This window comes from Globicephala melas, chromosome X, assembly GCF_963455315.2.
Source record: "Globicephala melas chromosome X, mGloMel1.2, whole genome shotgun sequence".
Classification (NCBI taxonomy): Eukaryota; Metazoa; Chordata; class Mammalia; order Artiodactyla; family Delphinidae; genus Globicephala; species Globicephala melas.
The window spans coordinates 45,409,326-45,436,844 of NC_083335.1; positions in this window are offsets into that span (position 1 = coordinate 45,409,326).

A 27,519-nucleotide genomic window follows, 5' to 3' on the forward strand; every position below is an offset into this window, starting at 1 on the left:
CCTTTAGACTCAGATTGAGATTTACACCATGCGCTCCTCTGGTACTCAGGCTTTTGGATGTGGACTGGAACTACACTATTCAGCTTGCAGATGACAGGACTTCTCATCTTCCGTAATCATGTGAGTCAATCCCTCATAATAAATCTCTTTGCACCTGGATATATGCTACTGGTTCTGTTTTTCTGGAGAACGTTGACTAATATACTACCATCTAGTAGATATATCATCAATGAAGATGATAAAATGTACTATATAAAAGCCTTTTCAACTTTTGTTTAAGTTGTGTCTTTCATTCAGTAATCACATTTTGCATTTACTGAAGCACTCCCTAAACCCTTCTCATCATCTTCCTGTCATTGAGTCCAGACACTCCTGAATTTGACCAAAAACAAAACAAAACATGCTATAAAAGGTATATATTCAAAACAAACCCCCAAAACCTATCCTTTACTAATCTGATCTCTTCCCTACTCCTTTCTTGTGTTCTTCCAAAGGTATTCTACGTCTATACCTGTATTTATATTTCTGTGCATATGTCTTTCACACAATAGTAATATACTACACATACTATTCGGTATATCTCTTCTATTCCTTTAATACTGTATCTTGATGATTCTCCCATTCAGTCTTGACAGATAGCCTTGATTTTTACTGATGGTGTCATAATATCCCATTATATAGATGCACAATAATTTATTAAACAATTTTCTACTAATAAACATTTAGTTTGTTTTAAATTTTTTGCTATTGCAAATGAAGATACAATGAATATCTTACTGTATAGATATACAAGTGTGCATGAAGAATAAATTCTTCAAAGTAGAATTGCTGGGTGAAAGGATATCTGCATTTGAAATTTGGATATAATTTGTCAAATTGCCCTTTAAAAAATTCATTCCAGTTTACCGTCCTACCAAATATATGAGTGTCAGACACTGTTACTATGCCAATCTGAAGGTGAAAATATCTATTTCTTTGAAGTTTGAATTTGCATTTATTTGTAATGAGTGAAGTTGAGTATATTTTCACATCTTTCAAAGAGATTCCTCGCTGAAATAAAAATAAGGAAATTCTTATTCCTCTTCTGTGAAGTCTGCCTTTGTGATCTTTGTTTAGTTTCTATCAGATTATTGTTCTTTTTCCTATTGATTTGTTCTTTATATATTACTAAAAAATCTTTTTCATATGTCACAAATATTTTATTTCTAGTATATTACTTGCTTTATATTTTGTTTTTGATGCTTTATCTTGTAGAAAATTCTATTACATGCATTCAAATTTGCATGTTTCATTTCCTGTGGTTTCTGTATTCTGTCATGTTTTCAAAGTCCTTCCCTGTATCAAGATTATTTTTTAAACTATACCATACTTCCTCCTAGTACTTTTTATGGCTTCATTTTAATATTAAAAATTTTTTTGATCTATCAATTTGTAATGTCACCTTTATTGTATACTAAATTTCCGTATGTACTTGGGTCTATTTCTGGCCTCTCTAGTCTGTTCCATTAATCTGTCTCTCGAGATTTATGTGTGTCTTGTTCTATAATTACCATAGCTATATAATATGTGATTGTATCTGGTAGTGGTAGGCTCCCCTCATTCATCCTCTTTTTCAGAAGTTTCCTAGCTCTTTTTACACATTTATTTCTCCATATATAATTTTGAGTCAGCACATTTAGTTTAAAAAATTATTTTGGAATTTCGTTGGAAATTTATAGATTTATTTTGTAGAGCACTGACATCTTTAAAAATCTTTTTAGCCAAGAATAGTGTGCTCTCCCATTCATTCAATTCTGTTAAGTCTGTCAGTGACAAAGTGACCAGCAAAAAGCCTTATTGAGACGCTGATGTGGGGCCTTTGAGTAGGCTCATTCACTAGGTAAATGACCAATTCTAACCAAGAAACCAGCCCAACATTATGTGCATTTCATATTTGGGCTTAGCCAAATCTTAAATGACTATAGACCATGGATATGTTAAATTTGTGAATGCTTAGAGTCTATTGTAAAGTTTGTCGTACATTTTCTTTTTTGTCCAGGAAAGTTACTAAATCATAAATATATACAGTGAATCATAATAAATATGTACAGTGAAACAATTCACATTGCTTGCAATGTGTGAACATTATTTCAAATTTCATTGTCAAATACCACCAATAAAGGCCCCCCCAAATTAGCTTTATAGGTGTCTCTGCCAGTTAATTAGTAATTGTTAATGAATCATATCACAGTTAATGAATTATATTCACAGTAGGTGAATGAATGATGTGTTAGCTGGCTTTCTCTTTGGACTTAATACTCAAATTGACATTGTGGTCAATTCAACACATGACTTCCATTGATGGCTATTGTCTTACAGGTGACAGCTGATGAAACGGTTGCCATAATCTATTTCACCTTCCTTTTCCATCTGTTAGAGCACACACTATCACAATATGCCATGGGATTAAATTTGCCCCAAATGTACTCTTGTCATATTGAGAACACTTTTCCTCTTGATGTCCTTTAACTTGTTTCTGAGAAAGTACAGTGTTCGTCCAGAATGTTCTCCGTAAAACTGCCACATTTTGCATTTAAAAATGCAAACAGAAGCAAGACTTTCCTTCTTTAAAATTCTTCACTGCTTTCCTTTCCTCATCCTGACAAATTCCAAATTCCTTATCATGGATTACAAGTTCCTTCAAGATCTGGCTCCTACTTGCTTTTCCAGCCTCATTTTTTACCACTCCAGCAATGCAAACTATTTTCAATTCCTTAATTTACTATGTTCTCATTCACTTCCAGGGGAGTGCTGGTAAATTAGCTGGGGGTGGGGGTGGGGTGGAGTAAGGACCTAGGAAGGGAAGGCCCTGATTTGTAGCATTTGCTGATTTCTGCAAGATAACTACTTTCATGTTTCAAGCTACAGACAGCTTAATAATTGGCTTGAAAAATTCCACCAGCACACTAGTGTTTCTCTGCCTAGAATACATATTCCTCCCAGCCCCAGTGTCTTGTAGTCATCCTTCAGGTCTCAGTTTTTATATCATTTAGATTCCTGCAGAAAGTCATCTCTGATTATTTCATGAGTGGATGAGAGGCCCATCCTATCTGTTTGTTCTTATAGCACCTCTGCTCCTCTTTCTCACCTTTATAATCTTAAGTTACAATTGTCTATTTACTCTTACGTATCCCTCAATTGCCTGAAAGCTTAATGAGGGCAGAGAGTACTATATTCCTAGCACCTCATTCAGAGTTCCTGGCATATAGTAACTGGTCAATGAATACTTGTTCAATTAATGAGTGAGAATTTATTCATAAATGTTTATCTTAAATTTATATTATTTCATTACACTATGACAGAAAAGAAATCAGTAATAGTAATAAAATGGAATTTAATATTCTAATTGTTAAAAATGAAAATAATGTAAAAACAAACATTATCAAAGAATAAGTGTGTTCTTATTATGAGTAAAAAACATGGTTGTAGGTGTGTTATTTAAAAGTTATTTTAGGAATCCACTAGAATAAGGGCATCCCAGGTACTGAATAGTTAGTTAATATTAACAGGTTGCCCTAAGGTTTCTGATCAATATAAGTAGTGAGCACATAATTGACGCTTGAGAAATTTGTGTTGAATAGAATTACTGAAACTGCAGAACCGATGCTTCCTTCAAGTGAAGAGGGTACTGGGCTGGTGGTATCCTTTCTCCAGGGGCATCCCAATGAACCAGTTTTGCTTTATTGTACAATATAAGGTCCAGGGATATATGATTAGAATAAGAAGACTCAAGGACTGAGAAATCACAGCTGCTCACAAGCCAACTAGAGTTAGTTTATGTGAGGAGTGAGCAGTAATCAAGGGCTAGTGTGTGTGAAGAGCCCAGTGAGCTTTCTCTTAGACAGTTAAAGCCATGACGATGGAAAAAATGTGACTCAGCTGAGCTAAAAGAAAGCTCTGCTTTTTCACAAGGACTCAGAAGATCCTGCCACTGTGGTCTGTCTACTTAAAACTGGATGATCAGGAGCCTCTGGATGATGGCCATGACTAAGTACAGAATTGTTAGACCTTGAAAGTCACAGAAAATGTTGCTTGGATAATATTTTTGCTAATATCTTGCTAATACTCTGCTGTGGATGGAAAATCAAGTTACTCCTATTTTAGTCTTTATATCTTCAGCTAGTCCCCGGTGAATTGAGAATAAATAGTAGAAAATCATCGATCTGTGGTCCTTTGTGCTAGAACATGATGCAGCAGTTCACAGGAAATGCCAGTTCATAGAGTAAACTGAGAGATATATTACTGGGCTTTTAGCACCTTTTCTTAGTACCCATCCAAACAGAGTGTTCTCAATGTGAAATGCTGACCTTTGCACCTTTGACTTTTCATCACACAGCAGGTAACATCCTTTAGTCTCTGGGTCCACAACATTTGCAGAATTAATGTTGAGATATATGCTGGTGAGGATCAGGACTTGGAGAGTGCAACCCATGTCCTTCAATGCTTCTTGGTTTTTCTTGCTGTCATCCTTACTTTCAATATTGTGCGCCGACGACTTCATTGCTGTTTCCATGAGCCTATGTGCAAAAATCTAGAGCAGCAATAGAAGTTTAGGGAATCAGGTGGAGAATATGAAAGGTCAGGCACTGCCACCCCCAGAAGGCCCTCTCCAGTATCCAAATGGTTGGATTTGGATACAGTTGCCAAAGTAGGGGAGACCCTGGGAGAGAAGATGATACTTAACTTTCTGTCTGACTGTCCAGGGAGCGTCAGAGAGAACTGGGACCCTTGTAGATAAAGAGATGGAGATCTCCAGCAAGTTTACTCTTTTCTAGGTATTTTTAAGTCCCCTGGGTCAGCCGTGGGCAGCAGTGAGGCAAACAGATGTTCCCTGCATTTGCTCCCTGGTCCTTGAGGCAGCCACAAGTAGGCATTGCGTGAGAATTGGTAGGCAGTGACCTAAAAGAAGCTCACTGTTACCTGGGGAGTGGCCCACCACAGAAAGTTTAAGGGCACTGATTCTAAGACAGGACAGATCACAGCAACTCAGCTAAACCTTGTTTTCTGCCTCTTTTTGCTATCCCAAGAATTCTACTAGCAGGATGCCAGGAAAAATAACATACACAGTTCTCAGCTTTCTCCTTTACTTACCATGAACCTATTATGCACGATGCATTAATAATTGGGCTTTCTTATACAGGAATCACTTCTCCTGCTCTGTCTGGGTTCCGTCTAAAGGCTATACGCAGTGACACGTCTTCTGTTTTTGTCGTATCTTCATGTACCCAGTTGAAAGGTTAACTATTTGAAGAAGATTAATGGATGCAACATCTTTCTCTTTGCCCTTTCCATTGATATCTATGTTTTGTTTATGCAGTCACCATGCAACCAAGCCCCAGATATCTACTTATTTGCAAGCCATTTGTTTCTTTGTGACTCAGGAAAATGTGTTTTCGTAAACTTGCTGCTGAATTAGCCAAACAGTAGTGTGAAAGGGAGAGAAGGAAATGAATACATGAAGTAGCAAACACAAGAAATAATTGGGAGATAGATGGAATGGAAATAGAAGAAAAAGGAAGTACTTCAGAGTTAAATGGTAGGATCATGAAAATAATAATCATTTATATAAATATTCTTTATTTTCTAAGAAAAGTAAAGCCTTCCTTTTACATAGGTAATATTAGTAATGTCAGTAAAGAGGAAGAAAAGGGATTAATGGTTCAATATTTTCTAGGCATAAGTACCTGGAAGTAAAGTACTTTTTTGGGGTTTTTTTTTGGGGGGGGGAGAGTGTCAGAGAAAGGAAAACCAAGGTGAGGATGCAAAAAATAAATAAATAAAAGATGAGTATTATTTGGGATTTAAAAGGTCAAACTCAGTATTCAACTTACCTGAAGCTTCATTCTGAGAGTCAGTTACATGTGGTACAAAACAGACATCTTGTTCCCTGATCATTTTATTAGTTCTCATTCATCAGCATCACAGAAAACCTAACTAAATTAGAAATTAAATCAGTAAGAAAAAGCTGGTGTCTTTTTTCAAGTGACTTCATGTCTATTTTTAAGTAACTTATTCCAAAACACAGGAATATTATTGTGTCAAAATAAGCAGCCTGTGTAACAGAAGAAAACATTTAAATTATTTTGAATAAGAAAAAAATCTCAAATGGTCTTGGCAAGAAAGTGATGCTTATTTCAGGTTATTTTTCTTTAAGCTTAATTTTTTTTTTTAATCTAGCAAATAAAAGAATTTTGAAGGTTAAGCTTTAAAGTTCTACCATCTTCAAACGTGAAAATCTGCTTTTAGGAACTAGCATAACTTCACATCTTGATTTTACACAGATCTTCCCTTTCTAATTTCAAGCAGAACTTGCTGGCATTTTTTTCTTTTGGAATAGTTTATGATCTCTGACATTGAGCTACCATGCTATTAGAAAGAAGTCATATTTCCCAAATTACCTTGGAATATTCTATGGCTAGAATTTTTAAAAATGGAATATCTTGACCAGAACCTGAGTTAATGTTTGACTTTAGTGTTTAAATAAGTATATTGTCCTGTTCTGTGTTGGAGTAATCACCTGGAAGGTTGAAGAAACTGGCAGTAATTTCAAAGTCAGAGGGAACAAAATAAAGGCCTGCTGGAGATGGAGGCTCTTTCCCTTCCTTGGAGAATAAGAAATGGGTGAACCACTGGATGAAGGAATGAAATGGAAAGAACAATTTACAATCATTAGGACAAAAAATTTTGCAAATGTAGACTCCCTGGTACCAAAATGTGCTAGGGAGTGTGAAGTGGGGAATGAGATTTCTCAGTAATACTCAAGGTCCCTGTGGGATAGTGCAGTTAGTGTGGGTGATGTAATGCTTGATATAAAAGATGGGGCAAGTGACTGGTATTTGGTTCCTTGACCTGCATTTTAAGAGCATTCCAGGCAGAAACATGCATAGGCACTGAAAGTGACCAAAAAATATAGCACTTTCTCCAATCTGTGTCTTCAAATCAATTTGGCCTCAGTTTCCATGGCAGCTTACCAAACAATAATTTTAGCCTCATTCAATTTCTAGAAAAATAGTCACTTTGTCTAGTTACATTACAAAATGAAGAAATTAGCGATCCAGTTTAAAAGGGGAATAGATTACTTTGGGGAATTGGTAATGGGATTTTTATCATTGGCTTATTCCAATAAATATGGTCTGTTTGTCATCATTGGAGATCTGTGCAGTGAGATTCTGAATGAATCCCCAGTCTCAGGTCTAGAACTTAATGGACAGGTGTTCATTTCAGTACGATAGAAGTGAATTAGAGTTTAAATTCAAATTCTAACAGATGGTATTGTCACAGATATTAAATTACACTATCAATGATAGATATAATTCCCATATTAAACCAGAGATTAGTATTAGGGCAAAATGTACTAAGGTATAGTAAGAGCATACGTGCTAAGGAAGAGAAGTTCTAATTTTTAAGTAAGATTGGGAGAATAAAGAAAGGGCCATGAGTATTTTCAGAATCACTCAGAAAATTACTTTACAAAATCAGTGTGAGCTGGGTCAAGATAATTATACTAATATTTTAAAAAATTACATTTTGTCCACCCATGTATTACATAAGGAAATTAATACCTTGTTAATTATAAACCATAAATATTAAAATTTGAAAAGAAATTATACAAATGTTCAATAAGCAGAAAATGACTCATACATTAAATGTGTATGCCAGAGTTTACCACTTAATAAATTGCCAAACCATTTTATTGTTTATTATCACAACAGTATTGTTGTTTTCAAAAGTGCTATATTATCAGCACAGTTGTAATGTTTATTTTAGTGTGACATTGTGTAATTTAACTATTTAGTAATAGTTAATCATTTTCACCATGAATCTATTTGCTACACCTTTTAACTTCCTATTTACCTTTCAGCTGTTAAATATATAAAGAACTGTGATTTGGGTACAAATGTAGAAAACATAAAACATTTTCATTCACAGCAAGTTTTAAGTTATGTCCTAATTCAAGATATTCTGGAAGAAACTTAAAATATAATGTTTAGGTCCTTCAAATGACCTTCCATTTAACTCAAAGCAAAGGAACTTTGCAATAAGTAACAGCAAGATTTATTTTATAGCAAGAAGAACCACGATGCCTGCTAAATGTGAGGAAATCATATGGCTTCAACCTTTCCCTCAGATAACTATGTTCACAACACAGATATAGAATGTCTTGTGACAGCTAAGTGTATGGTGGAGATTGGCCCATGTCAAGATACAGAAATGTTTATCTGTTCTCAAAACTACCATAAGTGATTTTCAGATAAGATGCTTTGTCGTTACTTCCAGGTTATTTCAATTCGCTCCTATGTGGAAGCATGTAGAGTAGCAAATACTATTTAGTTATCAGCTTCTGGAAGAACTGTTAGTCAAATTTCATTGCCTCTAAAGTTGAACTGCTGTTAAGATTTAGAAGCACACTTCAGTGTTTAGGTCAACACACTTGGATCCTGCTCTCTCAAGAAGGAAATTTATCTCATCTACATAGTGTGAGAGTTTAGGGACTAATTCATAGATTTTAATGGTCTTTTCATTTACTGCACTGCATGAGGTGACAGTCACAGTTTGTTTTGTTCTGTCTAAATTTGATTTTATATCATCTTCACATATGGCACTTCAGCATTATCACCACTGGGCTTTCCCCATAGGAGCTGTATACTCTTGTTCTACAGCTCCTGATGTGACAGGGTACATAGAGAATGGCTCTGGATAACTGAGCCTGTCAAGAAAGGATAGATAGAGAGGAAAATGCATGTGTCATTTCTTTGTCATTCAGCTGCACCATAAAGCTACTTTCAAAATGTGACTAGTTATTTTGTGAAGATAAGAGTTTCCGGCTAAAGCTCTATGAATGAAATGGTTGCATCTCAATCTCACATAAATATAAGTATGCACTTGATTCTTAGTAATATGGCACTGGCTCATCTAAATGCCCAGCAGAGTCTCAGACTACCAACAATCATGTGATAGAACAAAAAGCTCAAGGCTGAGCTTGGAGAAAAGAAATATATGTAAATCATCATCATCATCCTAGTTATGGCATGTATATTTATTATTGTTCACACTGTTTATTGAGTGCTTTCCCTGTCAGGCACTGAACTCAGCCCTGTTCCAAATATAATCTCATTGAATCTTTGCAACAGTTCTGTGAGTTATATTCTATGATTAGTGTCACTTTACTAATGAGGAAAATGAGGGTCAGTGAAGTTAAGTAACTTTCTCAAAGTATATGATTAAATGACAGAGCCAAAATTAGAACCAGACTCCAGACCCCAAGCTATGCCATGCTGTCTCCCATGGTTATGTGTTTTATTTTTCATCTTTCAATTGTAGCCCAAAGACAGAAATAAATGTGTTCTTTTTTAGATTATCTACATGCCCTTTATCCATTCTTTCCATAAGCATAACTATTTCAGGAGTTGACTTTGTCTTGAAGACAGTATGTCAAATTTTATACCCAGATAAAGGTCGCTGAAGTAGTGAGCACGTGCCTATGGATGAATTTGTCTACTGTGAATTGTATATCATCCCAGCACTGTCGTTAGAATGACTATATTTATTATGTGGACTAGGGTGGAAATGAGGAGTGGGTAGTTGTGCTCCAGCACTAAAAATTCAGTACAGAATTTACCTGAGAATTCATGAAGTTTCCAAAAGATCCTGTAGCATGCAGTTACATTCACATTCTTGAATATTGCTGACTTCTTCATTTAATTAAGTATCCTATTTTAAAGCCATATAAAATGCATTAATGCTCTATGTATCTTTTGACATATGGCCAATTGTGTATAACACTCTCAATCTGCCAGCTGTGTTTTAGGAACAAAAATATTTTGTTTTCAGACAGCTTGATAGAAATCCTGAAGTTTGTGAGAAAACAGAACTTCTTAAAAATGTGATTTTTTTTTGAACCACTGGAAACTCTCGGGTGATAATCAAAAAAGAAGAGTCCTTGATTTTACCGTAATAGCAGCCTTGTTGTTTTTCAATAATAACATGTTGCCAAATTGTATTCAGCTTATTTTCCACTGTGACTTCTAGTTAGTCCCTTTACTTTTTGTTTCAGGATCTAACAGAATAAAGAATGCTTCTCTGGTCTGGGCCAGACTGTGCTTTCCTGTGTTAATCACAAAAAGAAAATTTTAGGATGCACAGAGACTGGTTAAAGGGATTTAGACCCTAAGAAATGTCATGTCTAAAACATAATTAAATGTTATTTTCTGTGTTTTTCTTTCCTCTGCCTTAAGGACAGAATCTTCACTTGCTCAAATTGCTTAGAGCTGGTGATTGGGACAGATGGTGGGCAGGGGAGTTGTTGCTATTGCCTTTACTCTGAGCCTTGGAGCTCTGGCTCAGAGAGGGTTCTGATCCCCTTTATTACCTCTACCAAGGGAGAGGACAGGAATCTATGATGACATGTATTTCTAATATCTGCCAAGGCTATAATCATATTAGACTAGTGTTTTGCAAACTCTGGATTGCAACCCACTGGTGGATTGTGAAATCAATTTAATGGGTTTGACCAGCATTTTAAAAAGAATTTGGAATTGAATATATTGCACATTTTCAAACTTCTGTTTCAGTTGTGTGTGTGTGTCTCTGTGTGTGTTGGGTCACGATATAAAATGTATTTCTTACTTTCGGATGCAAAATGACAAGTGTGAAAGCTACTGCATTGGACTTCTACCCTTGACATATCAATTATGACATTCTTTTGTTTTATTTCAGAAGAGGCCCTTTTTTCTTCCTGAGTAAATTAGGAGTTCAACAAAAAAGTAGGGTTTCTAAACAAAGGACTTCAAGCAGCCAGTTTGCATATGTTGCTCATTCTTAATCAGTACAGATATACAGCTCTGGTGGTATGCCGTCATCTTTCCATCTTAGTAAAAAGGCATATCTTGCATAAGAAAAGCCATCATAATTGATTAATATTGTCTTTTTGCATGGGGAAAAAACAAATTATATACCAGAAGTCAAGAGATTCAGATCTAAGTGAAAAATTTTCACCAATACTTACAACTGAACACCCATAAAAAGCAAAGCACAGTTTTGACAAGAGAAGGGGGTCAGGAATAGAAAAAGAAATGATACCCAGGCTCTGTTGTCAAAGATATTTATAGTCTAGTGAGAGAGACTTGGAAAGCAATAATTCAACTGAACAACCAATGTGGGATTGTTCAAGTCCTTGGTCTATTGGCTCTCAAATCCATCCCTTGCACTGCCCTGCTCTGCTCTGCATCGTGATGGGCTGACCCCTACAGGTGGCATTTTTAAGGTTCTTTTGTCAACCTGGTTAAGATATCGGAGGACAGGAAGGCGAAGCCGTGATACTCCTCTCCCTCCTTCTTGGTGTCCATGGTGCCAGGTTCCTTTGTAGAAGCCTATGATGGTTCTAGGTTCCTCTGGGGGGGCCCTGACCCCTGGGTTCTGGTTCTGGTTGCATCTGCTCTTCCCTTTGGCCTTATTGTCCAGTTGCTGCAGCAAATTCCTGTTTTTGCTAATTTCCCGATTGCTTCACCATTCTCTTGGCCTCTCAGAGATCTTTCATAAGCTTTGTAACAATTTTCTGCATTAAATTCCCTTTGTTTTGGGTACTCAGAGTTGTTTCTTTTTTCCAGCTTAGACTAATTAATACAAGAGTTTAGAATGAGATATTTGTGCATAATTATCATAACATTAACTGATACTAATTTAATGCTTACATATGTCAGGTATTATTCTAAGTGACTTTTATGTATCAACAGTTCTATTTCACAGATGAGGAAACTGAGGCACAAAGAGGTTACTTAACTTGCCCAAGGTCATATGACTGTTAAAGCATTGCCTTGCCCTGATTTTCAGTTTGAATTTTTTTTTTCAACTGCCCGGTGCTTTAGCTGTAGAAATCTTCTTTTAGGTGCAAGCATTCCTCAAATTTATCACGTATTTTGTAAATTCAAGTATCTTTTTTTTTACTTGAATTACAGTTGACATACAATATTATGTTACTTTCAGATGTATAACATAGCGATGTGACATTTATATACATTATGAATTGATCGTCCAGATAAGTCTAGTAACCATCTGTGACCATACAAAGTTACTGCAATATTACTGACTACATTCCTTATGCTGTATATTACCATTCCCTGACTTACTTGTTTTATAACTGGAAGTTTGCACATCTTACTCCCCTTCATCTATTTTGCACAACCCCCACCCTTCTCCCTGATTGCAGAAATTTTTGATACTGAAGGATTGTTTGATCGATATGAATGAAAATTTATTAAGCATCTATTATATACCAAACACTATGAATAGGTGTTATGGTTGAAAAAGGCATGATGACTGTGCTCTATAAATAAACAGCCCCTCTTCCAACCTGATTTTATAAGTGTGATGTCACTGCTAAAAATCAAGGACTAAAATCAAGTGGAATAGACTTCCAAATCCCAGTCAAGTGAGATCTAGATGGCTGCCTGGAAATGATATGTTTACTTTTGAAATAAAGTTGCATACAGAAATATTGCTCTCTGATCCTCAAAGAAATCATTTGCAGCCTTATCCTGAAAACAAGTACTCCTTAATTTGTCCATTTGAAGTAAACATTCATTTTAGTACCAGGGTAAATCAGGTCGGGAAGCAATATTTCCTTTGTAGCTAAGCAATCATTGATGCACAACATTATGGTTGTTTCTTGTTATTGTAGTTTGGGGAGCTACTTTTCTCAAACTTTCTCAATCAATATAATATAAATCTATCAGCTACCATCCAAACAACCCTCTGGGTATGGATTATTCAGGATGCATACAAGGCTACTCATATTACGGACTGAAATGTACAATCAGGCAAAATGATGTGCACACAGCTGTTTTATATTTAGTTGGCTTTTTAATGTGAGCTAATTTGTTGTAGGGATTAAGGGCATTAGGAAGATTTATTTCAAGTTTCAGATGAGATAAAATTATTGTTTGAAGGTGAAACATTAGTCTCCACTAAACTTGAACAGACATTACTTTTGTATTTTGTAATGTAGGATGGAGTAAAGTGTTTGATATATTAGTAAATACAAAGATAATAAGGCTTCACAACACCTCCTCCCTCTGTGAAACCAATATCTTAAAACCCCTACTTTCCTTTTATAATGATAAATGCGAATAAAAGCAAAGATGTTATGAATATCACTTAGACTTGAAAACAGTCTATGTGAAAATTAGATGGTGACTGCATAACAAAATGCAGTATTCACCTTGTCCTTAGATTTATATCTTAGCTAAATTATCTGACAGAAGGTAGGCTGTTCAATGGCTACCAAATGTGTGGAAGTTGCTTTCACTTATGCATCTTTTCCCCTTGGGCAAAAGTGAAGCACAGAGGAGGGGAGAAAAAGACCTTGAGGGGAGTAAAATGTCATCCTCTGGTTTCAGGAATAACCGGCGTTCTCTCCTGAAACTACACCATGGCAGAAAACCTTGTTAAGAAGAGAATCAGCACCAAACCCTTATGCAAGTGAACTATAGCTTCTGAAATGGAGGAAGTTAGTGACTCTGAATGGAACAGTATTGTGTAGGTTGTGAAAGATACATCTATACTGTCAGGAGGTTAACAGGGTACAGAATGTTAATTGTAACAACCATGGAAAAATAGATGGACCAGAACCATTTAATTTTTTCAATGGATATTTTTAACTTATTGAGAAGTCTAAACTTAAGAGGAATGCTAGTCTCACTTTATAAGAATTCCCATTGTTCTTGTTAGCTCATTATGAAGACCTGGATTTGTTGTTTAATTTTAAATACTAGCAAGTAGAACACATACATATTTTCTGCTTCTAAGTAAGCAGGTATGTTATCTGTGTTATAGAATAAGATTTTATTTAAGCACCCTGCTATATTAGTGACTCATTAAATGCGTAGTGAAACAAATGTTATAATTGAATGATTTTAAAGGCAGTGCTGTTTAATAATAGGAAACCATCTATACAGTTCAAGTATTAGTACAGGGCCTGAAAGAAAAAAAAGATGTGACCAAGTTAAGTTATAACCAGAAATTATTATCTTAAGTTCCACTATTACTCTTTGATTTCTTTACCCACTTACATTCACTGCCATCTTCACAAGGATCCTAAAGTTTCCTATCTCCTAAATATCTTTCCAATCTGTACATTTCCTTCCATTCTCACAGCCACTACACTGCATCAAGCCACCTCTCACATAGACCATTACAATATGATTCCAAACAGTACTATTCCCTTTACACTCGTCCTTCTCTAGTCCATTCTAATTCATTCTCCATTCTTCAGTCAATGTGATATTTCTAACATATTTAAACATATCAATTCCCTGTTCAAAACATTCCAGTGTTTCTCCTTTTCCCTCAGGGTAAAGTTCAAATTTCTTAATATTACTTACCAGTTCCTGCCCAATCTGACTTTGGCTTACTATCTATGAGGTTTAAGCCAGGTGGGGGTAGATATCTGTGGTAGATTGAAATAGCCAGTTTTTTAGCCTTTTCCATTAAAAGATGGAGTCTGTTTTCCCACCCTATGAATATGGGCTGGCCCTGTGACTTTCTCTGATTACTAGAACATCACAGAAGTCAGAGTGTGTGAGCTCTGAGCCTAGTTCTCAAGAGGACTTGCAGCTTCTGCTCTTGCTTTCAGGGAACCCTGCCACTGCTCTGTGAAGAGTCCTGGGCTAGCCATCTTGAGCATGAATGACCACATGAGGAGAGAGACCCAGCATTGATGAGCCACCCCATGAAAGTTCAACCAATATTTCTGACCCACGGAAATGGGAGCCAATAATAATTTGTTCTAAGGCACTAATTTTTAGGATGACTTGATATACAGCAAAAGCTAACACTCTCCTATTTTCCATTGTTTACCTTTTCGATTTTGATGAAAAAATATGCTTTTTTAATCCCATGATAAAATGAAAAAAATCATGACCCATGTTCCCCAAATTCTATGTTTCTGTGACAGTCCGTGTATTTCTGAGAATTCTATCCCATTTGTTACAGCTCAACAACCCCATCTGCTCTGGGAGGTTTTGGGGATGATGGTGACACAGGGATGTTAGAGGTGGGGAGGGATGCTCCTAGAGCTGAATCTAGTTAGTGCAGGTTTATGCATGAAAATCCTTGATTCGATGGCTTGTCAGGTAGGGACAGGGTGAAGCTGGCTTCCACAGCTATAAAGTAATTATGAATGGGCCATACCCATGAAATTGCATTAAAAATCAATCTAAAAATAACTGAGGGTGCAGACATGAAGCGATACCTATTCCCATGGGAAAATGTCAGCCCTTAAAGAACCTGAAATTCCATTAGAGATGAGCTGAGTACTCCCTTCTCCAGGTGAAGGATAGATCTTGGCAGGCTACTTGACGCCTGAATTCTATCTGGGACTTCAAGGAATTCCTGTGAATAGCTGTCTCAACTTTAAGGTTCTCCAAAGATTTTGGTCAAGGAAGGACAGGGTGAAGTAAAGCTCCTCCTCAAGGATTCCTGAGGCATTGCCTCCCCTCTGGACTCCCCAGATTTCTAACTGTGGCCGGTGAGCCCAACTTACTTGGAGTTACAGTCACTGCCCTGAAAATCTATCTTTCAGAATCTCTTTTCTCTACCCTGAAAGCTGGGGGGTCTTAATTCTAATTAGAATAGTATTTTAGGTACCAGGTCACATCACCTCCTCTGGGTTTTCTTTACAGGTCAACTTTATCTTAAGTAACTCTCCCAGCACCATCTGACATGTAACAAAGTGACTTGAAATCTTACTGACATAGGTGAAAATTCTGCTCTGACATTATTAGCAAAGTAACCTTGGACAAATCACTTAACCTCTCTGGGTTACTCTGAAAAATGAGTATACTACACACCTGGCAGGTTTGTTGTGCTCCAATGACATCATGCTTCCCCAGAGCTTTCTCCATATCACATAGATTTACCATCTCCATCAGAATCATCTATTTTTCTTTCAGTCAGTCATTCAACGATATTTGTTGAGTTCATACTAGTTACATTCTAGTAGGGGGAGACAGACAATAAAGAAAATAAATGAGTAAAATATATAGTATATAGAAAATGATAAGCACTTTCAAGGAAAATAAAAGTAGAGCAGAATAAGTAGGATTACAAAGGCCAAGATGGAGTGGGGGTCGCAGTAATCAAGGTAAGCTTCATTGAGGAAAAGTGTTTGAGTGAAGATCTTAAAGAAGTGAGTGAATTAGACAAATGGATATTGGGGGAAGAAAACTCCAGGCAGAAGGAACAGGCCCCAAAGCAAATGGCATGCTTGACATGTTTGGGAGGTAGCAAGGAGGCCAGTGTGACTGGAGTGCAGGAGAATGAGTGGGAGAATAATATAGGAAAAGGTCATAGAGATCACGGGGACTAAATCATAGAGGACCTCATGGGCTATTGTGAACACTTTGGCTTTACCTCTGGTTGCAATGGAAATGTTTTATAGGGTTTTGAGCAGAAGACTGATGTGATCTGATTTTCATTTTTGTTTTCTTAGTTGAAAATAGGCTCTAGGGAAAGAAGGAGGAGAGCAGGAATACCAGTTGGGAGGCTACTGCCGATGGTGGTGGCAAGGACCAGGGTGGTAGCTGTGGATGTGGTGAGAAGAGGTAAGATTCCAGACATATTTTGAAAATAGACCAAGACTTCCTGATGAATTAGACGTGGAATGTAAGAGAAATAGAGGTGTCAAAGATGACTCTAAGATTTCCAGACATTTTATGTAGCACATCCTTCTCACATCCCCCCCATTAAAACTTATTGGCTTTGTGTTCTATTCAATCAAGTTCTCAACACTTCCAACTAACTGATTAATGAACAAATGCTATTTCAGTAGAGTTTTGGTTTTAACTTACTGTTTTAGGCTGACCCTAGGTTAAGCAGCCAAAGAGTGTAGAGATGCTTGATTTATTGGGCCGAGGTTCAATCAAGGATTAGGGCCTATTAAGTCCCTTACCAGGAAATCTTTATGCTGCAAGCCCAAGTTCTTATGACAAGCCTGGTTCCATGCCTCCATGGAACCTCCATGCCAGCCTGGTTCCTCACTATGGCAGCTCGCTTTTGTTTAGACTCAGAATTACTTTGGCTCTGAACTCTCTCAGGTATATAATTAGGGATTATATCTAGGTTTTTAAAAAGACCTCAGAAGGCAACACCTAATGTTGCAAGTGGTAGGAACATTTATCCTCATTCACCTTAATGCATCTTATTGGCCTTCCAAATTAAGTACTTTAAACTTAGCTCTTAAAATAGAATCTTCCCTAAAGCAATTATACTCCAATAAAGATGTAAAAAAAAAAAAAATAGAAGCGTCCCAATTCCTTTCCCACCCCTCAGTCCAAAAAGTTTATGTTTGAAGTTGCAAAGACAACTAAATATTCCCATGAGGAAAGCAAAATGCTTTATATATCAAATGTGAGAACAAATTCTTCTTTGCTGGATTAATCCCAGAAGCATGACTATCGATTTACTCCCCAAAATCATCACTTGAGGAAATGCATGAAAGAGTGGGTCAAGAAACACCAAAATGTATTCACCATTTGAGTTAACATAGAGAATTTGTTTCCAGGTTTCATATGTTGACTTTAGCAAAAAAAGAAAATCTAGCATTTAGTTAGCTCCTTGCTCAGGAACATGCTAGGACTAAGAAGGATTCAGCTATTGACCATTTCTTCTAATTTTTTAATAGATGTTTAAGTGAAAACAATAAAACAGTATTCACCAGTGTTTTGTGATTCCTTCCTTATTTTCTATTTCAGAGTCAACTAAAAAGATTACAGCAGTATTTAAAAATTGTTTCCAAAGTCACTTTAGGGAAGGTGTTGATCAACAGAGACATGCCTTTTCATCTTTTCATGAATCAAGATGAGACATTTTGTCTATTTCACTCTCTTGCTACTCTTTACCTTCAGAAATTGCTTATTCTTTGTTTGTCTAGAAAACTACCCCTGACCATGATTGTTCAGCATAAGACCTTTGGGATTCCTTCATCCTTTCTGTAAAAACAACTATTTAGCATTAGGAAATCTAGTCAACTATATTGTAATTGGTTTCTATTGTTACTTTAATGTAGCTTTAAAATTTGGAGCTTTGTAAAAGCCCAAATATTTTGAACTGCTACATTTTAATAGCATTTTAACAGCACGTAGAATATTGTATACAACAGTTCGACACATGTTTGATAAATTGTTATAATTGTTCCTTAAATTTGCTGTGATAAAAAGTGTTAGGTAATACCACATACTCAGTTTTCCAAAATGTTAGCTGTAATAACTGCCACTGTTTGCCTTTACCACATTGAGATGCTATTTCATTTGGGTATTAATTACCATCTATATTAATTTCTGCCTCATTTTTATTTTTATTTTATAAGATGATAGAATATAAACTTGATAGTGAATTAAAAAAAAAAAAATTATTCCAGACTCCGTTGTTAGCCTGCCTTCCCTACAGTACAAGTTCCAGTGGCTAAATATAGTATGATAGCATATCATTGAAATGGAAATCTCCTGATAATATGGCAAATGTTTAGGAAACCATCTTCTGAATTGTTGCCAAAACACAATAAATCGCCTAGATTAAAAAAAAAATATCTGAGGAGACTTCCCTGGTGGCGCAGTGGTTGAGAGTCCCCCTGCCAATGCAGGGGACACGGGTTCGTGCCCCGGTCTGGGAAGATCCCACATGCCGTGGAGCGGCTGGGCCCGTGAGCCATGGCGGCTGAGCCTGTGCGTCCGGAGCCTGTGCTCCACAATGGGAGAGGCCACAACAGTGAGAGGCCCGTGTACCACAAAAAAAAAAAAAAAAAAAAATCTGAGCTGTTCTTACGGAAAAAAAATGACCACCAAAATAACCAACATTATTTTTATATCTGTTAGTTTCAACAACATTTGGGGTCTCCCCTCCGACTGTCTGTAGAATTCTTATAGGTTTTCTTTATTTTAAAAGCTTTTTCCTTTTTTTGTTTTGTTTTGTTTTGTTTTGGGGACAGTAAGGGAGAGTTCCACCTTTGCTAAATTGATTTCTACTTGATGTACAGACAGAGCAAAACATTCCATTGCTTAGTGTCTTGCATTAATTTTTACCATACTGGTTCTGACATGGATTTGAATATGATGCAGCTTATACATTTCTAAAGAGAAATAATGGAGAGTAAATGTTCATTGTTTTACGACTGCATTTTATTGCTGAGGATTTTTGAAGATGATACAGACACACACTGAAAATTCAACAAATGACCTTAAAGTGCACTAACATTTCAACTGACATTTTCGTACATGATTTATACTTTGCCCAGTGGTCAGGCAGTGAATCAGTCAAGCTGACTTATCCTGATTCATGAAAAGGTGAAAAGCTGTGTTCTCTGTGACTCAACACCTTCCCTGGGGTGATTTTGGAAACAGTTTTCAAAGACTTATTCTAACTTTTTTAGGCTGACTCTGAACTTTAAAGCCCTGAAAACAAAGAAATCAAAACAACAAAATGATAAATAATATTTGATTATTATATTTGTAAAACATGACTCCTTCAAGACTGGATGGTATTTTTAAAATCATTACTTCTTTCTAACCAAGAAATATATTCATTTTTATTTGTTATGAGAACTGGTCCAATGATATTTTTCCTTCATGTTTTTGATATGGACTGGGGAATTATGCACATATTTGAGAATCAGGATATATTTAGAATTTCACAAAGATTACTCAAAAAAAAAAAATGGGTCCAGAAAAATTTGACGTTAGAAAGCAAAGCAAATTATTCCCAGGAAGAGGCAAAGAGTACTTGGAGGATGACAACCCAAATAGACTTAGCTGTAAAGAGCACTTTTTACTTTTTACTTTTACAAGAAGAATCAAATCCAGAAAGAAGTTATAAATAACAAGGTCTTTTACTAGGTAAGAGAAACTGATTTCTTTTTTCTGAATAAGCACATACATACAGCTGTTTTTGCCAAGTGCCAAAGCTTTGGGCAGTATATGCAAAGAAGAGACAAAGGCTGCCCTTGCCAATAAGAATTCTCAGAGTCAGAAATTCCACAAGTTTTAGGAGTAATGGAATGTATTGTTGCCTTGAAGAGTACATAGGTTTCATTCCTAGGAGTTCATTATTTAAGACCATGTAAAGTCCTTCCAAATCAATGGAGGAAGACTGTACATACAGTGATTGTTAAAGACCAATGGAGGAACAAAGGAAAGAACTGAGTGCCCCATTAACCTCTCCTTCTTATGTCAGAGAAAAATCAGAAATGAAAGGAAAAGGTAAAGTTGAAAAAGAAAGAAAAAAAGACCTAATTCTATGAACAACGCACCTAATAAAAGCATAAAAGAAAAAAAATCAATCCTTTTTCTCACATCATCTGTATGAGCCTAGGACTGGAAAGCAAAGCAATATATAGCACTTGCTTAGCAGAATGTGTTATGGCACAGTTCATTGCCATAAACAAATAGCAGCAATCTACCTCCCCTTTGAAATGAAATAGAGATCAGTAAGCAGCCCTCATCATATCAAGGGACTTCAGTAAACAGATCTGTAGATTCTGGTGTCTACAGAGTATCAGCTTTTTAGAGTTTAACTGATTATATTCATCTAAATGGGCAGCCTGTTTAGGTTTGAAACACATTGCAGATTCAGTCCATTCCTCCTATATTTTAGGGCCTTCGAGTTTCATTAGATAAGTTTAATTTGGGGGGGGTGATATTTGGGGGGAGGTTCAAAGAGAACTTTTATTGTAGTTAATTATTCTATCAGTCTGTAAGGCCTATAACTTTGTGTCCTGGTGACAAAATTCAGTCTTGTGTTTACAACAGAAATGGAGGCCACCACAATGCTTTATGAAACAAGAAAAGTCAATGGGCTTTTTCATTCTATAGCAGGTTTAGAATTTCAAAGCGTAGAGTGTATTTCTACTTGTTGATATAAGTCTTTACCGGGCAGTTGCTTTGAGCTACTAACCTTGGTTAGAGAAGGGATTGGGGAGAGAGATAGCAACTGAATCTCCAAATAGTGAGATTTTGTAGAAGTTACTGTAGAAACTTCAGAGAGATGTCATTGACCATAAAGCTGATAACTACCTGATTACCACTACTCAGAAATGACAATTCTGCATTTATTACATATGAAATCATACTTTGTATTCAGCATTGGAAAAATATTGCTGTTAAAAGATGATATGTTTCTGAAAACCTAAATTATTTTAGGACATCTGATAACTATACAATCTATTAATGTAGCTATTCCATTACCCTGTTTTTATCTTTAGGTCCCAAAGAAAGAAAGAAACAAACAAAAAAACAAATTTGGAATCACTTCCTCTCAGTTCAGGGATATGAGAACTAAAAGCAGAAAACATTAGCTTTAATAATAATTGAAGTAAGCTTCAGTCTTGGGAATCATGAAAGCCAAGATTTTTTAATTTTCAAATCTATTATCTATGGTATTGACCTGGTTCATATACAAAATGGTAGGTGTGATGAAGGACATAGAAAAGATTAGATGCAGCCAAAGAATAAAACAGAAGCCTGAGAAAGAAAAGTCAAGAACGGAATAACAACAATGCAAGTCAGCAAAACCAAGTTTAATTTTTATACTAAAGTTGTATGCTCTATATGTGTCACATGAAGTCTAAATTACAAGGGCATAATCTTAAACTATCAATAATTTAGGTCTTGGTAATGGATTTTGAATCATCCATAAAATATACTCTTTTCTGTTGTTTTTTTTTTACTCCTTATAGCTTATTATGGACTCTGGAGACAGACTGCCTGGGTCTGATTCCCAGCTCTACCACTTATTGGCTGTGCAAGGCTAAGCAAGTCACATAATCTCTTTATGTCTCAGTTTCTGAAAAATGGGGATACAAGGTTTGTTCTGAGTATTAAGTGAGTTAACATATGTCAAACACTTAGAATAGTGCCTTCTGACCTATAGCAAGTAATTTTATATACATATATGTGTGTGTTATGATTATTACTAGTAACACATCCATTAAAATGTAAATAGTAGAAGAAAACTGAGAATATATAAAAATATAGATTTATATTCATTCATTTAACATTTACTGAGGTCCTAGTGTGTGCTAAACATGATATTAATTTCTAAGGATACACAGATAACAGAGTCTCTAATTATGGGCAACCTGGCAATTATGAAACAGTGTGATGAATGCTGCATGGTAAGGGAACCTAATTCAAGCTAGTGAATCAGTGAATGCTGCCTAAATGCAAGTACCTATTAAAGGAATTGTAAAGAGTTCAGGATCACTGGATTACAGAGTGTAAGGGATAAGTGTTGAGATATGAGACCAAAACAGTAAGCAGGGTCTTTGAATGCCATACTGAAGGGAATAGATTTCATCCTGAGAGTGATAGGGAGATACCAAAAGATTTCAAATTAAAGGGCTGTCATGATCTGATTTAATTTTTAAGATAAAGCTGTTGGAAGAGTGGAGGATGGATTGAAGGAATAGTGTAGGGGAGCAAAATAAAATCTGAGATTAAAGATGAGACCATTTCCATAATACAGGTGTAAAATGACAAGGATCTAAATGAAGCAATGGCCATAGGGATAGAAAGGAAAAGACAGATTCCAGAGATGTTTAGGAGACATAATTCACAGGATTTGGAGATCAGCTTGGATTGGTGGGCAGCATAAGGGAAAAGGATAGGTTAAGGATGACTTCAAGAATTTTACCTCAGGGAAATAGAAAATATAGGAAGAAGAGGAATTCTGGAGAGGGAATTGTGTATTTGAGTTAGGTCATGTGAGCTTAAGTTACCTGTTAGACATCCATATAGTAGACAGTTTTACATGAGTCTGGATATCAGGAAAGAAATCTGAGTTGGAGATAAAGACTTGAAAACTGGCAGCATGTGGTGGTAACTGAAGACAAGGGACTGTGTAGGTTTAGCCAGGAAGAGAGGGAATGTTTACTTGGGAAACAATACTTAATAGATTCATTTTAAAAGAGGAAATCTGGGAGGTGAGTGAAGAGGAGTATAGAAAGAAGTAAAAGGACCCCCCACTCCGGTTTCTCTGAACTTTGTTAAGGGAGTCAAGGAAATAAATTTTATGAAGGGTAGAGGCGGCAAATGATGCTATGATGTCAAATAAGATTAATTCACTCCACATGCATTATATTGAGTACAAACCATATGCCAGATCCTATTGTAGGGATATAGAGGACAGAAAGAATCTGCTGGATTTTGCAACAATGGGGTCATAGATGATGCTTACTAGAGAAGATTCAGGATTTGATGATGGCAACATCCAGATGATACAAGTGGCAGGGAGTTGAGAGGATGGTAGTGACACAGAAAATATAATAGAGCAATTCTGGAACCCTGAGGGACCCAGCTAGCATGGAAGCCTTCCTACTACAAACACCTGAAAAGACTGGATAAAAGATAACCAAAGTTTCAAATACACATTTAGATATCTGTGCTCCCAGGAGGCAAAGAGAAATCTCTACATGCCAGAGGAAACTGAAAGATAAATTGGTAGTTACACAAACCAATAGTTTGTCAGCCATGTAGTATGGGCTGGCATGGGCATGGGGTGAATAAGTAGGGAGAAGAATTTTTTAAAGTCCGTACTAGCTAGGAGCTTTGGTTTTTTAATACCCACCAAAAAAAGGACTGGAAATAAGCTCTTGGTCCCACTCAAAGTGGAGGCAACAGAATTGAGACATGCGTGGTTCCCAAAGAAATAGAAAATCAGAATAGACCATTAAAGAAACTGAACATGCCATATAACTATCTACTCTTCTACATATAAACACAATAATGAACATTAGCAAAAATAATGGCATGGTTTTAAGTTATTTTCCCCAAACATCAAAGATCGCTATAATATACAAACTCTTCTGGAGTTTGAAAAGGAGTTCAGTTTCTCCAACTCAGTTTTTAGAACAACTGTAATTAAAGATGATACAAGAAATGAAAATTACAGGCAGTCTCACCTAGAAACATAGGTCCAAAACTCCAAAATAAGATTGCAGCAGACAGAATTTAGCAACAGATAGTAAAAACAAGTAAATAAATAAATAAAATTAAAATCATGACAAATTAGATTTTAACCCTAGTGTGTCTAGCATTTCATTATTTTTATTAACATTCCTGCCCCTCCTTACAACATACATCTTTTTCCTCATCATATCTAGCTACAGGGGTTGTTCTTTCACATAGAAAATATAATGATACTGATTTTTCCTGCCCAGGCTCAAGATAAGTTATGAATTAGAAACTACCTAGAAATATTCCATTTAACGGACTAGCTTAATGGGAAAGAACTTTCTAGAAGAAGTCCTTGTTCCTTCAATAAGTTAACCAATAGGCTTTCAAATTTTATTTTATTAGGAAGAAAAGGAGCATATGAATGCATATGAATGCAAATTCCTATTGTGTAGACACTCATGTAGTTATAATACAGAAAGGCTACAATCATCTCTTAATTTTATACTTAAATGTAAACTGCAGCAACTCTGCCTTTTGGAACCAGACTCCTGCTTTAATGCCACAATTTAAACCTCACACTTTCATTCCATCGATTGTATTGGGTTTCCATTTTGAAGGAAAAATATTGTTTTTTTTCCCTTTGTGAAAGAAATTCATTCTCTTTACTTCCTTGACCACTTCCAAAATATTTGGAATGATGCTTCACATTTTCAAAAATTATGTCCAGGGGTTACAAACCTGGAGGCTCTGGGTGTGGTTGACACACTGTAGGTGTTCAGATTATACCGGAATGTTCTAGTTAAACTGAGAGAAAGAAATCATCTTGCAGTTTTAGTTGGTCTTTTGAAAATAAATATTTTTGAAGTGTTAAGAGAGGATGAATAGCTTGTCAGTATGGCATCAGTTTGTCCTAAACTATTGAGCAAGCACCTACTTTGTACCAGATACAATGCTAGGTTTGGAGGATATAACTCATAAGTCGGACCTCACCCTTGCTCTTATGGACTTAATGGATTGGAAACAGCCCTAGTTTCCAAACTCTCCAGCCATCCAAAGCAGCCAACTATATATTTTCCTCCCTCCCAGGGACATGCTTCTGTCTGCTTGGTTTAACAAACCATACATATAGAAAGAACCTGCTTTGACTGAATAAGGTCAGGGTCCTTTCCTCTTATCTTAATAGCCTCTGTCCATTCACAGAAAACATTACACCAGAGATACAAATTACTTGTAATTTATCTGAAAACTTTATAAGTTATCCATTCACAAAGTCTTTCCATGTTTGAACTCATTTAAAAGGAAGAAGAAGAAGAGCTTTTCAGATGCCTAAAGGAAATGTATTTCTTAAGATCATCAATAAAGGAATCCAAAAATGTGTCAATAAGGAGTGAATGATTAAAACATTGTAAACTTAGGGCCTCAAGACCAAATAAAGTACAACACAGTTGTTAAATGAATGACTGCATAAAAATTGCATTTTTTAACAATTTTGAAAATGTGATGATTTAATCGGGGGGATAATCTAGATCAGATTCATTAGAATTTATTGGACTAGTGGAGATTAAGCTAGATTCAGGATGTTGGAGTACCAGAAGTTGTGTTTACTTCACTTGTTTTATTTGAGGGATACACTGCAAACACCAATGCATGCAGAATAAAGAATTAATCACATTTAAAAAACATTGAAACCCTATACCATATAAGTGTACTTTACTTTCAGTTGTAATGAGAAGAGAGATTATTCCTCTGGTGCCAATTTTGTGGATAATTATAAAACTTTGCTAGCTTTTGAATATTGTCTTCTTATCTATTCTGTTCACAAAATATACCATCTGAACTATTGATATAAAGGGAGATCACAGAATCAGAGTAACCTGTTTTAATACCTTTCCATCATCGTTTGCCACTAACGTTAGGCACATGTTTATCTGTAAAATTTATTCCCACTATATTTACTTGGATGCTATGCCACAGATCTGTTCAGAATAGTAATCACACAAGCTATAAATACTGTAACAATGGAGGGAGTTCATCTTAGTGTAAATTTTCCTCTGGTTGAGAATAGTCTCAATGCCCACGTATGAAAATGGAATGTAGAAATTGCCTACAGTCTTATGAGAAAATTTGTATTGCAAAGCACAGTAATAAATTAGACTATTCCTAAGACTTTTTGTTTAATGAAGAGGATATTGAGATGCATCTGGGGTAGCATGAGCTCTATTAAAAAGAACTTGTTGGGGCTTCCCTGGTGGCGCAGTGGTTGAGAGTCCGCCTGCCAATGCAGGGGACACGGGTTCGTGCCCAAGTTTGGGAAAATCCCACATGCCGCAGAGCAGCTGGGCCCGTGAGCCATGGCCACTGAGCCTGCGCGTCCGGAGCCTGTGCTCTGCAACGGGAGAGGCCACAACAGTGAGAGGTCCGCGTACCGCAAAAAAAAAAAAAGAACTTGTTACTAAGATAGTAGCTATTTGCGGTAATATCTTAGGTGAGAGTCTGGGATCACAATTTTTTACACTTTGAAACACATGTATAGTAATTCTTTTCCTGATACCTTGTGATCAGGTCCCTTTACTTTGGTTTCTTGAATCAGATTTTATACTTTGTGACCCAGTAGGTGATAGTGGTATACTAAAATAGGTGTATACCTCTCATAAGGGCTAAAATCATCCAGTGTTTGCTAGTTCCCATTCAAATGAAAGTGGTGTATATAGCATCATGTAGGACTGCTGGGGCTTGGCTAAATGGATTTCTGAATAACTTATGTCTAACCCTGTAAGGACCATTGCTTTTGTTTAAACCTTTTTTTTCTCAAATGGATACCACCCAAAATGTATTGTACTCTATAAGATTATGTGAAACACAATTCAGTCCCTTCTTAATTACTCAGAGTTATCAAATGTATGACTATAGATACACATTCAGTTGCTAAATAAAATTATATAAGTACTGAAGCCAGAAACTCACTCACTTGAAAAATTACTTTTATTGGACTGAGTTTTGGTCATTTTTCTCTTTCTCATAAAGTAGAGGATTGTTCAACAGTGTGATCTCCTGTGGGTGTAGCATGACTACCTTTCTGCAAAATTGATTGTTCAATCAAAATCCAAAGAAGCCTTCTCCTGAGTCATTGTTTTATTTCCCAGAAATCTTTACTGTTGTTATAAGTCTCTTTTGGACTTGTCAGCAGCATCCTGAACATCATCTGCTATTTCTTATACTATTGCAATGTACCATAGTTTGTTCTTTCATTAAAACTGTAACTCTTCAGACTGAAAAAAAAAAGCCCTATGGCTGGTATGCTTATAATGAAACACAGCGATGTATTTAAGGACTATTGAGAGGTAGGTGGCTATTCTCAACCTCCATCCACCACCATCAAAAACACACACATGCGTGTTTCCACCCCTGTCAAAGAGCCTGCTGCCTTAGTGTTTACAGGCCTCCTGAGAAGTCCTGAAAATGAAATGGGTATTAGACTCAGAAGACTACAGACCATGAAACAATATGATGTCAATTACCTTTTTGCTACTGGCCTTCTTTG